Source organism: Schistocerca nitens, chromosome 1 (genome assembly GCF_023898315.1).
Source record: "Schistocerca nitens isolate TAMUIC-IGC-003100 chromosome 1, iqSchNite1.1, whole genome shotgun sequence".
Taxonomy (NCBI): Eukaryota; Metazoa; Arthropoda; class Insecta; order Orthoptera; family Acrididae; genus Schistocerca; species Schistocerca nitens.
Genome location: NC_064614.1, coordinates 209509269 through 209527547, shown reverse-complemented (window position 1 = coordinate 209527547; position 18279 = coordinate 209509269).

Here is an 18279-nt window from a genome sequence, read left to right as displayed (position 1 = left end):
ACACACCGCGATGGAATTATCCGAATGAGACGGAAATCGGTACATTTGTTGCACATTTATAGAAAAACAAATGAATACAATTTCAGAAAAATTGGAATATTTATTCAAGAGTAAAATCTTCGCAAACTGGGCTAGGCAATAACGCGTTGCTCCACCTCTCGCTCTTATGCAAGCATGGCATTGATTTATAGAGTTGTTGGATGACCTCCTGAGGAATATACTGCCAAATTCTGTCCAACTGGCGTGTTAGATCGTCAGAATCCCGAGATGGATGGAGGTACTTGCCCGTAATGCTCCTAAAGTTCTCGCCTGGGAAGAGATGTGGCGACCTTGATGGCGAAGGTAGGTGGCAAGCACGAAGACAAAGCAGTAGAAACTCTCGCCGCTTGCGGGTGGACATTATCTTGCTGAAATGTAAGCCCAAGATGGCTTGCCATAAAGGACAACAAAACGGGGCGTAGAATATCGCCGACGTTTCGCTGTGCTATAAGGACGCCACAGGTGACAAATGAAAGGGTCCTGCTATGAAATGGAATGACAATCCAGTCTATCACTCCTGGTTGTCGAACCATATGGTGAGCGCCAGTCAACTTGGCATTCCACCTCTGTCCGGGGCGTCCCCAGACACGTCTGTGGCATGGAATCTCATTGATTGGAATAGAGTTGTCTTCAGTGATGAGTCCCGCTTCGAACTGAACTCCGATGACCAGCTCGAGATTTTGACGATCTAAAACGCCAATTGAACAGAATTTGCCACTGTATACCTCAGGAGTATAACTCTATTTATCGCTGCAAAGCCGAATAACTGCTTGCGCAAAGGCCAGAGGTGAAAGAACGCGTTACTGACTGCCCAGTTTGTCAAGCTCTTTCTTTTGAATAAATTATCCAATATTTCTGTTATTGCAATCAGTTATTTATCTGTACATGTACAACACATCTACCGATTTTCGCTCCATTCGAATGATTCCTTCCAGGTGCGTCGTTTCTTTTCTTAGAGTGTATTATGATGGAAGATGGGATTTTCATCAATATATTGCTCATTAACAGATGTTCGTATATGGCTCAAAAGTACTATGAAGATTTCCAAGCACCTCACTGGCTCTGGAATTCCTACTACGTTATCTGATTTGGACGTCCTTGACATCTCGACCGACGCCGACGTATCCACAATATGAATTCTCGGTAACTGCTGTCCACAACTGTGATAGACACAGCAGATAAAATGCCTCCAGATACCTACATTTCTTGTAGCTACTATGCGTACACTAGAAAGAAGTTAATCTTAATTGCCGGCCGGAGTGGCCGAGCGGTTAAAGGCGCTACAGTCTGGAACCGCACGACCGCTACGGTCGCAGGTTCAAATCCTGCCTCGGGCATGGATGTGTGTGATGTCCTTAGGTTAGTTAGGTTTAAGTAGTTCTAAGTTCTAGGGGACTTATGACCACAGCAGTTGAGTCCCATAGTGCTCAGAGCCATTTGAACCATAATCTTAATTCTGGTGCGTGCTGCCTAGCTTCAGAAATTCTGACTTTGATCTCTGTGAACTGCAGAGAGAGAAACTAGTGCTACGGCGAGTTATACATGATAGCATATACTCTTCATGTTGGTGAAGAAATGGATTATGTCATTCCATTTTGCTTCACGGCCTCACAGCCACCATGAAGGGTAGCGTGCTACCTATGATACCTTTTGTGCTTACTTAGGCGAACTCAATATAATAGCAAAGATTAAACATCAGTCAAGTGGTGAGGAATGGCAAAGGAAAAAGAGAAGACAAGCGGGCATACTAATGGACGTTTCGCTAAACTACTGAAGACTTTCTCCAGCAACGTTAGCGGGAATTCGCATCAAAGGCCTGTGATCAGTTAAAGAGGTTCTTAAGAGTACAGCATTTTGCAATACAGAGGGTAGAGACTGTGATCTGGTGCTAGTGCTTCATAGATGATTTTCAGCATACGGTCTCGAAATTTTTATGGTGTCAGTCTTGTAGAAAATTCTCATAGTATCGTAGTTGCAACTGGAGCACTCCAAGATTTTTAGCAAATTGATCTTCAGGTACCCGTGTCTGCCTCTTATGTAGTTACGAGTGTCAGAGTGACGTCATCAGGAGGCGGGTTTCTCATGTCAAAATATGAGGAATCAGGAATGAAGGTCGTACAGTCCCCTCGCTCCGGACTGAAACTTCGGAGAATATGGTCTACGGGGAGCGCTCCCATGCCGCCATCCCCATTTGATATGAATTTCTGTTACGTTTGTTCTTCGTGAGCATTCCAACGGACGTCCCCAATGTATACCAGATTTATAGCCGCTAATGCCAATATCCAGAGAAGAGCTCCGCGTTTCGTTACGCGGTCATTTAATGGGCGCGAAAGCGTTACGGAGAAGCACAGCCAACCGCTGTGGCAGACGCTACAAGAGAGGCACTTTGCATCACGGTGTGATTTCATGTTAAAGTTCCAAGAGCCTACGCTCCTAGAACAGTTAATCAATACTTTGCTTCTTCCTACGAATATCTCACGAAAAGACCTTGAAAATGTAACCAGAGGGATTCGAGCCCACACGGAGGCTTACCACCGGTTGTTCTTCCCGAAAACCATTCGTGATTGAAACAGAGGGAAGCGACAGTGGTACACGAAGTACACTCCGCCATACACCAGAAGGTGGCTTGCGGAGTACAGAGGCAAATGTAGATGCCATGGATGAAGATGTGAATTTGTACCACTCACTTTCCTACCGCATCCCGCTAACACAAAGCTTCGGATCAGATTTTAGCATCCTCCGAACTGATGTCAGGCGCTTTTTACTGCCCTCGACTTTTAGAAGTTTCACAACTTGTGTGACAAATTTATCCATTCAGTTAACAGGCTGGTGTAGATTATCAGCCCTTCATAGTTTCCTCCTGGTTCACTTTCCGTTTTTGACTACATATGTAAGCGAAAGCTCAACTCTGGAATGCGGCAAAAATAGGTAAGTACAGTGTTGTTCTAATACTAGGCAATGATACTGAGACGGGTGTCAGAGTAGCAGGGAAGATTTCAAGGATCAAATTTTTTTTTGTTTCTGTTTGATGCAACGCTATGATTCAGAGCTACTGATAAAAGAATTATTTATTATGCAAAAGTTTCGGCACACAGCCCATCATCAGGTATCATAAAATTATTTACAATAGCTTATAAGGCGATATAAAGCTAATGCCGCCAAAAAATATAAAATCCATAATTAGTCTCTGTTGTCAAATAGTAATATACATTACATCGTCGCCGGCCGAAGTGGCCGTACGGTTCTAGGCGCTACAGTCTGGAACCGAGCGACCGCTCCGGTCGCAGGTTCGAATCCTGCCTCGGGCATGGATGTGTGTGATGTCCTTACGTTAGTTAGGTTTAAGTAGTTCTAAGTTCCAGGCGACTGATGACCTCAGAAGTTAAGTCGCATAGTGCTCAGAGCCATTTGAACCATTTGAACCATTACATCGTCAGTAGTAAACATGCACCAGACGCAGTTCTCCTTTATGTTATATTAGCAATTGGCTTACGAGAGGACGCACTGTACATACTGCCAACTGTTCACCAGCACTGCACAGGAGCAATTAGCCGGTTGAAGATGGATGTGCCGAAACATGTAATGGCAAAACTCGTATGAGTGATTTTGACAGAAAATATTCTTTGAGCAGCTACAAACATCTACATTTGCATACATTACAATCCACCATAGTGTGCATGACTTACCCATCGCCGGTTCCAGAACATTTTTCTTTGAAACTCCCTCTCGCCGCTCCAGTTTCCCTCCCTCACTCACATATCTCACACATTAGTTGCCATTCCTTGCTCTCTTGGTAAGATCTTTAAAAATAAGTCTCTGTATGTCCGTCTTTCGGAGACGGTTGCGGGATCTCAGCGGTTCAGTACAGAATGTGAAATCAAACACCTTTCAGTCGTCTAATTCAGAAACTGTTATTCTATTGGGGTACCAGTTTCGGAGATATATTACGCCTTCTTCAGGCACCCTGATCGACGTGTACGAAGATTTCAACTTTAAAATAGGGGCCAACATTCAAAGACAGATATCTGTAGATGTCTACTTCAAACATCGTCTGCCATCTTCTTTGAAAATAAGTTTGTTGAGCGTGGAAGTGGCTTGTTTTCACTACAAATTCTGATACATCTTGTTTACAAATTAACACAAATTTTGCTTGACTTTATAACACTACAATAAAGTATTTACGTAGCTTACGTAGTCAAATACCAAATTTGGTTTATTACATACGATGCCTCAACAGAACCATTAGTCCTGTCACGGAAAAGCCATGTATAACACTCCTCTCTGCTGTTATTACTGCACCATAACCTCAATGCCAGAAACAGATTGTGACATAAAACTATTTTGTAAAAGCAATTATAGTACAAATCAACAGAGCTGTGTTACCCTCTGAGAGGAATTTTGTTAAATTTACCGTGTTGTACCTAACGGAAGTGGCTTATCGGAAATGAAAGAACAGAATTACGTAAATATTTGAACAGTACCAAACAAAATTTTGCCTATCTGCACTGTTCAACAGATAAAGAAAACGGCCGCCAGCCTAACTAGGCAAGAGAAAGATTAACATTCTCGTTCAAGAAAGTAGGTATAAGTAACTATAATGGACAAACACAACCTAGACTTGGCCACACGCGAGTGTAATGAACTCTGGCACAGATATATTTTAAGATTGAAGCTAACAACTGGAGCAGCACAAAGTATCTGCTAAATTATAAGAGATACCGAAACACCCTATTACTTTCAGGCTTACATAAAGTGAATGGTCTTTATAATATTACTATTAACTTGCACCTCTAATATACAAGATACACAAACACATAGCAAACATGAATATATATAAAGTTTCACAACTGCAGCTTTCTCACTTTTACTACAGCGAAACACAATAATGACCAAATTGTAAGAAACTGACTCACCTTTTTAGGATTTATTACAGACAATAATGAGATTATTTGCCTTATAAGCCTCAGTCTTAAGAACTTTTAATATAGAAGTTAGCAACAGCACTTTAAATAGCAGTTTTAATAGGAAAGTTATTTTGAGCAAATAATATTTACTTTAACTGCACTATATTGCCACATTAACTTTAACTTTACTTTGTCCAATAGGCATTAACTAGCAAACTGAGTTTTAACGTACTTTCAGTAAGAATACTCGGTAATCACTTTAATTCAAACGGAAAGGACTCTGATAGGTGTTATGATGAGGAGAAAAGTCAAGGTAGGTACATAAATTCAGATATGAATTACCTTATATTTCAGCACAATAACACATCCATTAACCTGATCCTTCACTGTACATCATTATAGTGTTATGTTGCAATGATTGCGCAATGTGGTGGCCACAGCATGTTGGTAGGTGGAATTCCAGGCAGAATTTCTGGACTCTGTCATTTCTTGGTGGCGAAGATAGATACAAATTCCAGAATAGCCCAGCTATTTATCCATCCATCCGAGGCATTGGGAAATAACAGAAAAGCCTCTCTCGAAACCAGCACTATGCAACTTTTACACGGCAGTGCACGGACTCGTAGCTCATCTCTGACTGCTGGCTCGTCCCTGACTGACTGCTCGTCCCCGACTGACTATCAGTTTCACCTTTTCCACCTAGGCCAACCATATTTTGCGCGCGCTACGCTGTTCCATTCCTGAGGGGAACCCCTACACCTTTTACATACAGAATAACTAAGAGCCCTAAGTGAAGGTCAGCAGTTTACATAACAGCAAACAAACACATTAAATAAAACAGAACATTTGCACATATTAACATGTCTACAAAAAATTATTCACACAAAATAACAATTATATATATTAAGTTTTGTTCCCTCCAAATGGGACAAAGAATATAAATGACAGTTATGCTACACAGCATACAATCAAAACATGACATCAAATTTTGTACAAAGAAAGGAGTATACAATTTTATGTTATCGATTCAAACAAATACATTTACAGAAGCTCAATGATGAAACATTAAATGAAACAGAGACAAAAATAGATCAGTAGAGCATTAGAGCCATGGTGTTACAACTTCTCCAAGCGGGTACTTGCGTCGCTTATACATTAAACTGGCCTTGCTTGTACCACTGCCGGTCTTCCGTTTCCTAAGCCATTTACACACTGAGCTGGGAAGAAACGACTGTCTACATGTGTCCGTTCGTCTCTTATCTTGTCCTCGCGTTCCTTACCGAGGTGTACCTTAGTAGAAGTAGAATCGTTTTGTAGTCTGTCGCAAATATCGGTTATCTAAAGTTTCTCAGAAGTGTTTCGCGAAAAGTAATCTTCTTCCCCCACAGGGATTTCCATTTAAGTCTACGGAGCAGTTCGGTAATACTCGCATGTTGATCGAACCTGCCGGTAACAAATCTAGCAGCAAGCTTCTGAACTGGTTCGATATCGCGTTCAATCCTATCTGCTGGGGATCTCTTAATACTCGACCAGTACTCAAGAATAGGTCGCACAAGTGTTCTGAATGAGGTCTCCTTTAAAGATGAACCACACTTTCCCAATGTTCTCCCTTTAAAACGATGTCGACTATTCGCCGTCCCTACAACCTGCACTACCAGTTTGTTCCATTTCATATTGCTTAGCAACGTTACTCCTACATATTTAATCGACGTGATTGTGCCAAGTAGCACACCGCTAACACCATAACACTGTAGGTTTGCTTCCTTTTACTCTTGTGCATTAATTGATTGGCGACTCCATGTTGTCTTGTCCACTACGACCAGATAACAGGTATACTTGAAAAAAGAGACAGCATTGGTCGTGTATTTTTTACTATTGCAAAATCGATTTTCTGTCACTGAGTGACCATCTTCAGTACTATATTGTATAACTTAAATTGCGATGCACTGTTGTCACTAAGCTTACGGCAATCACATAGACTATGTGATTGCCGTAAGCTTAGTGACAACAGTGCATCCCAATTTAAGTTATACAATATAGCACTGAAGATGGTCACTCAGTGACAGAAAACCGATTTTGCAATAGTAAAAAATACACGACCAATGCTGTCTCTTTTTTCAAGTATACTTGTGCATTAACTTACATTTTTCCACAACCATTCAACACACTACATAGAAATTCTGTCCAGTATCGATATACAGTCACTCAATGAGGGCACTTTCCTGTTCACTACAGCGTCATCACCAAACAGTTGCTGGCTGCTGCTCATCCGATCCGTCAGACCGTTTTTGTATATAAAGAACACATTTCCGTGGGACACTCTTGACTATTGTCTCTGATGAAGACGCTCTCTTGTGTCTGATGGCCACACTACAAACCTGTCACTTTTAGAAGGATGTGGAATCACTACCTTCAGAGCGTTTGTTTCGTGTGGTATGGGGGCATATTGATGACACAAGTTAAGTTCAAGCATGCTGCGGTACTAATGAATAAAGCAATTACTGAAAGATAGTAGCAAAGTACTGATGATTGTGGAAACATAGCAATGTGATATATTACCCAAATGAACCATTAGTTTATTCTTCACTTCGTAGGTAACTAGTTTTGACAATATTCTTTCCATGGCGTGGGAAAAATGGCATCCTTGTTCACAAACAGCTCCCGCCATCGCAGAGGCGTCCTCTGGTAACAGATATCGCAGCTCTTCATATGCCTGACACTACTTTCCTCTCTTCATATCCAGGACCTCATAAATCATCCGCTCTGTATTTCCCTCTTCTTTTTGTGGAACTCCTCTCTCACATTCGTCTTTCCTCCGTCACAACTCCGCATCGCTTTTCATTTGGAGAACACACTTGGCGGTATCTCCGTACGTATTTCAGTTGCTGCTGACGCGTCTTGCTCGCTTTAACGCTTCCGGAGATTAAAAGTTACTTTATCCTTTAAGGAAATTATGTTGATCCTTTAGCATGCGGGGCGAAACAAGTACAGCTTGTAACAGCGAAAATTACCTATGACCATCAGAAGCTTGAATTTTTCGGCTGTTTTAAATGAGACACAAATAAACAAATACATACAACTGAAAACTTACTTGAAGACACTGTTCGATAGAGTGTATAACGCTACTGCTCCGATTGTTATACCGGCATGCAGTTTACCTAGTGAGGAGAAGGTTTATTTCCGTCACAAGGCAGCCACGTATAACACTGCTGCGGTAGTAATTTGGCCAAATATGGCCTAAACGTACAGTAAATGTTACCCTCTGCGAGGAATTTAGAAAACGCCGAGTTTGCGTAACGGAAAAATTGGTATCGAACCTTAATTTCGTAATAATAGCTGTAGGTAGACAGCAGAAAGAAATAATTTTGCAAGAAGTAACAGCAACTTAATTACTATTAATTGAAATAGTTATACAGTCGCCAGCCTAATTAGGCATAATAATGTAAAAGCATTATTTATAAACAACATATTTTTACTAATTCCAAACGAACTTTCGTTAGTTACTGTTCTGTAAAGTGCAATGAACACACCCAAATGGACAAACTACCCAGAGGTTAGCAGCAGTTGTCACTTTAGCAGTTAAGCAGTCACAAAATTTGCAAATGAGCCCATTCTCTTGTTTACTTTAATCATTACTTTAGCCTTTAAATGGCTCTGAGCACTAAGGGACTTAACTTCTGAGGTCATCAGTCCCCTAGAACTTAGAACTACTGAAACCGAAATAACCTAAGGACAGCACACACATCCATGCCCGAGGCAGGATTTGAACCTGCGACCGTAGCGGTCGCGCGGTTCCAGACTGTAGCGCCTAGAACCGCTCGGCCACTCCGGCCGGCTAGCCTACAACTAATATAGCTTAAACTTGCCCTTCACTACCCACACAAGACCAGTTAGCACACGATAATAGTCAAGTGCAATTAATAGACACGTTTACTATACAAAAGCAGTAAGCAAACACAGTATACAGACCTTCTACCTTTACTTCTCAGTAATCACTTCAAGATTCATTAGCCAAAAACCTACTAATCTGATTTATCCTTTTTGTTATGATGGAAAATAAACGGCTGGTCCCGGCTGAGGTTCGAGTCCTCCCTCGGGCATGGGTGTGTGTGTTTGTCCTTAGGATTATTTAGGTTAAGTAGTTTGTAAGCTTAGGGACTGATGACCTTAGCAGTTAAGTCCCATAAGATTTCACACACATTTGAACATGGAAAATAAATGTGGTCCCCCAAACTATCCCTTCCATTGTAACAACAAAAGTATATACAATTACAAAATTATGTAGCATTAAGGTAGAATTGAATTACTCTTCCATTTGAGACCATTACTTTTGTACTATTTTAACACACTTCGTCCATACAAAAACTTCTACAAAATTAGACACAATCTCCAGTACAATTTTACTTCAAACATCCTCAAAACTAAGTGTTTTATGATACCACTTGTGAAGCAAGTAGTTTTTGAAAACAACTTTAAAGCAGTAAACATTAGAACACTCTTTTCCAAGTAACACTCTTTCATAAACTGAGATTCAAGTTCATTCTTTAGTTAAGTTTCAAAATATTCAAACGTAGATAGTCTCTGTTGTTTGCATGAGAAACAAGTAATTCTTTTCCAGCACATTAAGTTTACTGGCATAAAACTTTGCCACACATCAATAATATGCACTGTAAAATTATTAATGCTTTTTTATGCAAAGGACACTCTCGGATTTCATCAATTAAAGGAGAGGATCCTACTTGGATAAGTGCATAGGATGGACACATTGTTCAAACACTTTTTGAATATTAGGATTACATTTTCACAGATCCAAACACAACATTACTGGTTCGTACAGTAATACAGTTCTGACCTCTCGTATGTGTGACGAAGTTTTTGAGCAATCGAGGTGGAGAGCATGTGGCGGCTAGGTGGTCTTTCCACTGGCGATAATTAGCTCTATTTACCTCTTCTTGGCGTTGTTAATGTAATTTTTAGAGCTTTTACCAAATCGAGAGCACCATTTTACATCCGTGTATTAAATCCGATGCCATTCCATTCCATTCCAAATGCAATACTGTCTGTAAGTCTGACTCGGCACCTGCGCTGTTTAATCGTCAATGACTTGGTACCGACTGACTACCGTGCTCTCTCACTTGCCGCCCAGACTGAGCGTCACTTCCACCTTTTCCTAGCGCGCCAACTCACTTCCGTTACAGAGGGGGACTACTTTGAGTTTCCCTTTACACAATACAAAGTCCCTATGTATGAACCAGTCATTACATAGTTGACAGCAAACATACACTCCTGGAAATGGAAAAAAGAACACATTGACACCGGTGTGTCAGACCCACCATACTTGCTCCGGACACTGCGAGAGGGCTGTACAAGCAATGATCACACGCACGGCACAGCGGACACACCAGGAACCGCGGTGTTGGCCGTCGAATGGCGCTAGCTGCGCAGCATTTGTGCACCGCCGCCGTCAGTGTCAGCCAGTTTGCCGTGGCATACGGAGCTCCATCGCAGTCTTTAACACTGGTAGCATGCCGCGACAGCGTGGACGTGAACCGTATGTGCAGTTGACGGACTTTGAGCGAGGGCGTATAGTGGGCATGCGGGAGGCCGGGTGGACGTACCGCCGAATTGCTCAACACGTGGGGCGTGAGGTCTCCACAGTACATCGATGTTGTCGCCAGTGGTCGGCGGAAGGTGCACGTGCCCGTCGACCTGGGACCGGACCGCAGCGACGCACGGATGCACGCCAAGACCGTAGGATCCTACGCAGTGCCGTAGGGGACCGCACCGCCACTTCCCAGCAAATTAGGGACACTGTTGCTCCTGGGGTATCGGCGAGGACCATTCGCAACCGTCTCCATGAAGCTGGGCTACGGTCCCGCACACCGTTAGGCCGTCTTCCGCTCACGCCCCAACATCGTGCAGCCCGCCTCCAGTGGTGTCGCGACAGGCGTGAATGGAGGGACGAATGGAGACGTGTCGTCTTCAGCGATGAGAGTCGCTTCTGCCTTGGTGCCAATGATGGTCGTATGCGTGTTTGGCGCCGTGCAGGTGAGTGCCACAATCAGGACTGCATACGACCGAGGCACACAGGGCCAACACCCGGCCTCATGGTGTGGGGAGCGATCTCCTACACTGGCCGTACACCACTGGTGATCGTCGAGGGGACACTGAATAGTGCACGGTACATCCAAACCGTCATCGAACCCATCGTTCTACCATTCCTAGACCGGCAAGGGAACTTGCTGTTCCAACAGGACAATGCACGTCCGCATGTATCCCGTGCCACCCAACGTGCTCTAGAAGGTGTAAGTCAACTACCCTGGCCAGCAAGATCTCCGGATCTGTCCCCCATTGAGCATGTTTGGGACTGGATGAAGCGTCGTCTCACGCGGTCTGCACGTCCAGCACGAACGCCGGTCCAACTGAGGCGCCAGGTGGAAATGGCATGGCAAGCTGTTCCACAGGACTACATCCAGCATCTCTACGATCGTCTCCATGGGAGAATAGCAGCCTGCATTGCTGCGAAAGGTGGATATACACTGTACTAGTGCCGACATTGTGCATGCTCTGTTGCCTGTGTCTATGTGCCTGTGGTTCTGTCAGTGTGATCATGTGATGTATCTGACCCCAGGAATGTGTCAATAAAGTTTCCCCTTCCTGGGACAATGAATTCACGGTGTTCTTATTTCAATTTCCAGGAGTGTATTTTTAAAATTATCATTATTTAAACATATTAAGAAGTCAACACAAATATACATAATTAAATACCACTTAACTTGCAAAGAGTAAACATGTAACACTACCTTTCCATTTCTTCACAGTAGATCAAACACATCAGATAGTAAAGAATATACACTTGACATTTAGCAGAATTAATCAATATTGATTGTAGTGTTACAAGTGGATGGAATTATCTTAATTGGAGTTCTTTAATTCACTCTTGAACTCCACTGTATAGCTCATGCGACATTAAATACGCTCTTTACGGCATGTGGAATAGAGAGGATTTACGTGTGTATGATGAGTCCTTTTCCTCGAAAATTCCGTCATTCATACCTCCTCTGTGTTAATACAGATGACGTATCACTTATCTCATTTGCACTAAGACTGCAGTATACGCGAGGTGCCTATTTGCTTCCACCGCCCTGAGTGGAATGCGCAAGTTCTGAATAATGTTCACCAATCTGCAGTCTTCTATAGTTGTCCCCTGTGCAGAAAACAGGACGTAGGTCGTGAGTCCGTTACGTTGAGGCTGTAATAAACTGTTAGCGAGGAACTGGTACTATATAAATAATTAAATTTTGAAATGGCTTATTTAAAAGAGATGCCATTCGTTTTTTATTAGCATAATACGAGGAACTACACAATTATAGTCCATTTTATGACTCACAAATAATTTCTGTTCTTTGCGCTTTCTTAGAAAATAACAAAATAATTAACTGCGTATTTGCGTACTTGCTGTTCTAAATTACATGTCCATATAACAAAGATTGCTAGTTAAGTTGTTAGACGATGCCGACTGCGGCAGACAGCATGTCTTTCCTCCGAATCGACATGTTGCTGCATCAGTAACCTCCATGTCTTTCCCGCGGAGAGCATCCTTCAAATGGCTCTGAGCACTATGGGACTTAACTGCTGAGGTCGTCAGTCCCCTAGAACTTTGAACTACTTAAACCTAACTAACCTAAAGACATCACACACATCCATGCCCGAGGCAGGATTAGAACCTGCGACCGTATCGGTCGCGCGGCTCTAGACTGTAGCCCCTAGAACCGCTCCCCCACTCCGGCCGGCAGTGCATTCTTCATTGCCGTCATTGGACCAAGCAGATGGAAGTCGGAAGGAGCGAGATAGGGGCTGTAGGATGGATGAGGGACAACAGTCTAATGAATGTATGGGCTCCTCTCAGATGCGCAAACTTGTGTGAGGCCTTGCACTGTCGTGGAGAAATTCGTCTTCATTTTTGTGTGGATGGACATACTAAGTCGTTTCTTCAAACTCTTGAGGGTAGCACAACACACTTCAGAGTTGACCGTTGCACCACGAGGGTTGACATCGAACGCAATTACTCCTTCAAAGTCCGAGAGGACCGTCGTCATGACTGTACCGGTTGAGGTTTTCGGTTCGAAGTTATGAACCCTTATTTCATGGCCTGTGATGATGTTCGATAAAAATTCTTACGATCAGCCTCGTGACACGCTTGCAATTCCACACAGGTAGATCGTCACACATTCACTTCCGCCAATAGCTCTTCTCCTACTTTCCAAACTTCACAGACGTCCTCCTGTATACCTTCGTGCGGGACTAGCACCTTGGAAGAAAGGATACTGCTGACAAATGGCTTAGCCACAGTGTTGGAGATTGTTTCCTTGGACGACAGGTCATGCAATGATGCCTCGCGAATGGCAATGATCCTCGTTCGCCTCCCGGTCCAGCTAAGAGTTTCAAACTGCCAGACAGTTTCAAAACAGCGCTCTCTCCACTGCAGAGTGAAAGATTCATTCTAGGGACAGATAATATCTTACTACTGTGAGAAACCTCATTTCGTTTTTAGTAAATGTACAAGAAACAAGGGATGCCGGTACATGGAGTCCTGTGGTATACCATTCTTTTCAGTACAGTCTTCCTTCATAAGTGATGAAGGCTGCCGGCAATAGCAACCCAAACGTCTATACCTTTACAACATCATGTGGTAACCACACATTCAGAAGAATTCACTGAAATAGATTATGGGTCGCGAAAGCCTCGTTCTTACACATCTAACAGTTTCATTCAGAATGCTTATATGTGATGGGTATGGAAGTGACACGCACAGCTGTGCATCACACAGCACACAGAAGAAATGAAAACCTTGAACCTCATATACGAGGTGCGGCTAGAAAAAAACCGGACTGATGCTGGAAAAAACATTTATTTACAATTATTTACAATTTCATATTATCTCCTTCAATGTACTCTCCTCCTCGGTCTCTACACTGCTCCATACGAATTTTCCACTGTTCATAGCAATGCTGCAGATCATTTTCGGTAAGTCCATACATTACTTCCGTCGCTTTTTCTTTTACTGCTTCAACAGTCTCAAATCTAGTTCCTTTCAAAGCTGACTTGACTTTAGGGAAAAGAAAAAAGTCACAGGGGGCCAAATCAGGTGAGTAGGGTGGATGATCTAAGATGGGAATGTTGTGTTTTGCCAAAAACGTCTTCACTGACAACGCACTGTGAGCTGGGGCATTGTCTTGGTGCAGGATCCATGACTTTTTTCTCCACAAATCGTTCCGTTTTCTCCGTACTCGCTCACGTAGGGTAGCCAGGACGCTAATGTAGTAATGCTGATTCACTGTTTGTCCCTCTGGTACCCAATCAATGTACACAATCCCTTTGATGTCAAAAAAAAAATCATCATTGCCTTGAATTTCGATTCTGACATTCGTGCTTTTTTTTGTCGTGGAGAACCAGGAGTTTTTCAATGCATCGATTGGCGTTTAGTTTCGGGATCGTAAGTAAAAAACCACGATTCATCGCAAGTAGTAACATTTTGTAAGAAGGTGGGATCACTTTCAATGTTTTCCAGGATGTCAGAACAAATCATTCTTCGGCGTTCCTTCTGTTCAATTGTGAGACACTTTGGAACCATTTTTGAACACACTTTGTTCATGTTGAAACTTTCATGAAGAATCTGCCTAACACTTTCCTTGTCAACTCCTGTTAACTCAGACACTGCTCTGATTGTTAAACGGCGATCTTGTCGAACAATTTTACCGATTTTTTCAATGTTTGCATCAGTTTTTGCTGACAATGGTCTGCCAGTGCGAGTGTCATCACTGGTGTCTTCGCGGCCATCTTTAAATCGTTTAAACCACTCAAACACTTGTGTTCGCGATAGACAATCATCGCCGTACACTTGTTGTAACATTACAAACGTTTCACTTGCAGATTTTCCTAGTTTGAAACAAAATTTGATGTTAACACGCTGTTCTTTCGGTACACTCAACATTTTCCGACGCACAGACAAAACGTCAACTACTTAAAACAGACGCCACGGGCAGACTGAGTGCAGGAGGCAGATGAAACTCGAGCAGTAGGCGGAGCGAGAGTCACGTGACAGGCCACGCGACTTTCATCGTTATTGCATTCGTTTTATTGTTTCACCAGTACTAGTCCGGTTTTTTTCTAGCCACACCTCGTATTAAAAGCCTGGTCCATGTCATAAAAGTTTCCAGTGGCACTAATTTCGTATTTAAACACATAAAATACGAGGTGTGGCTGTAAAATAACACGACTGATGCTGTTACACACTAAGTACGCATGCGCCAAAGATGATCGACCAATAGCTGGGAAGCGTGAAGCCTTCTCAGTCGAATGCCTCGTCGAAGACAGGTCATTGTGACCGTGATCTTCGTTTGAGTAAGTGCTCTTATTCTGTTTTTCCAGAAAAATTATAACTGTAATAAAGCAACGAATTCTCGTGAAATTTCATATGAAACTTGGAAAAACTGCTACTGAAACCAATCTTTTGCGAAAAGAAGGGTATGGCGAAGACTGTTAATCACGAACGCGAATTTTTGACTGGTTGAAGAGTTTCCAAGACCGCCGTGAAGACGTTGAAATTGACACGCCCAGGACGCCCTTCAACCTCAAAACCGGATGAAAATACCGAAAAAGTAGGTAATCTGATTCGGTCTGAACGTCGGCTGAGTATCCGATCGACTGATGAGACTGTAGGAATTGACAAAGAATGCGTAGAGCAAGTTTTACATAACGGATTTAGCATGGAGAAAGTGTGTGCGAAACTGGTGCCGAAAATTCTTAAACTCGGAGAAAAAGCTCGGGAGAATGTTTGTAGCGACGCTTTGAATATCACTGCAAATGTTCCTAGTGTCTTGGAAACGGTGATAATATGCGACGAATCTCAGTTTTTCAGATATCATACAGAACGTAACGTCAATCCATGCATTGAAAGGGACTTACTTCACCGAGAGTGAAGAAAGTCCCACTGAACATATCAAGATTCAAAGCGGCAATGATTGTTTGTTTTTAATATATTAATCGAATCGTGTATCTTCATGGGTTACCTGAAGGTCAAACAATTAATTAACGTTACTACCTTTAGGCTCTTGCTCAACTCCGTGAGAAAATAAGAAAAAGAACGATCCGACTTGTGGAAGAACAAATCATGGGTTGCACATAAAGACAACGCGCCCGCTCATACCACATTGTCTGTTAAGCAGTTTCTAGCGAAGTACAGCATCTCATCCTTAAACCACGCGCATTGTTCGCCGATCCTAGCAATGTGTGACTTTTGTCTATTCCCAAATGTCAAAATTGCGTTAAAAAGAACAAGATTTCAGTCCGTTGAAGGACTGAAGGAAAAAATGGCACGCGCCTTCAAGGAGCTCATAAGAAAGACTTCCAACACTGCTTCCTTCAATGGAAAATTCGCGTGAAGTTTTGTGAGTATCGAAGAGGGGAGTATATTAAGGGTGACAATAACCAAATAAGTATGTTTTTGATATATTATGTTTTACAGTAACAGTCCCTTTATTTTAAAACCACATCGCGTATACCTACTGAAGATACTTTAAACTGAAGAGCCAGAGAAACTGGTACACTAGCCCAAAATCGTGCAGGGCTCCTATGAGTACACACAAGTGCCACAACATCACGTGGCGAGGACTCAGCTAATGTCTGCAGTAGTGCTGGAGGGAACTGACGCCATGAATCCTACAGGGCTGTCCATAAATCCGTACAAGTGCGAGGGGTTGGAGATCTCTTCTGAACAGCACGTTAAAAGGCATCCCAGATATGCTCAATAATGTTCATATCTGGGGCGTTTGGTGGCCATCGGAAGTGTTTAAACTCAGACGAGTGTTCCTGGGGCCACTGTGTGACAATTCTGGACTTGTGGGGGTGTAGCATTGTCCTGCTGAAATTTCCCAAAGCCGTCGGAATGCACAATGGACATGAATGGATGCTGGTGATCAGACAGGGTGCTTAAGTACGTGTCATCTGTCAGAGTCGTATCTAGACGTATCAGGGGTTCCATATCACTGCAACTGCACATGCCCCACGCCATTACAGAGCCTCCACATGCTTAAACAGTCCCCCTGCTGACATACAGGGTCCATGCATTCATGAGGTTGTTTCCCTGTACGTATACGTCCATCCACTCGATAGAATGTGAAACGAGACTCGTCCAACCAGGCAGCATGCTTCCAGTGGTCAACAGTCTAATGTCGGTGCTGACGGGCCCAGGCGAGGCATAAGCTTTGTCTCGTGCAGTCGTCAAGGGTAAACGAGTCGGCCTTCGGCTCCGATAGCCCGTATCAATGATGTTTCGTTGAATGGATCGCACGCTGACACTAGTTGGTGGCCTAGCATTGAAATCTGCAGCAATTTGTAAATGGGTTGTACTTCTGTCACGTTGAACGATTCTCTAAAGTCGTCGTTGGCAACCGTTGTTGCAGGATTTTGTCCGGCCGCAGCGATGTCGGAAATTTGATGTTTTACCGGATTCCTGATATTCACGGTAGTCTCGTGAAACGGTCGTACGGGATAATTCCCACTTCATCTCTACCTCGGAGATGCTGTGTCCCATCGCTCATGCGCCGACTATGACACCAGGTTCATACTCACTTAAATCTTAATAGTCTGACATTACTGCAGGAGTAACCGCTCTAATAACTGCGCCAGACAATTGTTGTCTTGCATAAGCGTTTCCGACCGCAGCGCCCTATTCTGCCTGTTTACGTATCTCTGAATTTGAATACGCATGGCTATACTGGTTTCTTTGGCACTTCGGTGTAAATCCGTCTTTGCGACTGCAAGAAAATGTGTATGAGCCGTGTTGGGCTCGTGTTATGCATTGGTTTAAACCTTGGTTCCTATTCTGTGTTTGGTTTCCCGCGGTTATTGCGATTATGCTGTTGTTCGCTCTCTCCGTGAGAGGCAGCAGCTGTGTGTATCATAATTCGTACCTTGTACTATCTTTGGTCTGGTGCTTATAGTTTCCGGCTGTGCTGTGTGCGAGCGGTCGGTCGGTTGGCGTGAAGCAGCGAGGAAATTCCCGTGAGGCGTAGTTTGGCCGGGTCCGCTGGCGGTCTCTACGCAGTGTCGGTTGGTGTGGGGCTGTTCCCATTGCTACGAGGTCCGTGGCTCACCGACCATGGACATGGAAGCTGCGTTTGGATTTAATTTATCAGCAAGTCATGATTGTTCAATTATGCCTTCTGGTTCTCGTTGTTGGCTGTTGGGACATTCCCGCGAGCAACAACGTGTGTTCGAGTTGGCGAAGGTTTAGCCACCGTCCAGTGAAGTCTAACCGTATTTGGTTATTTGC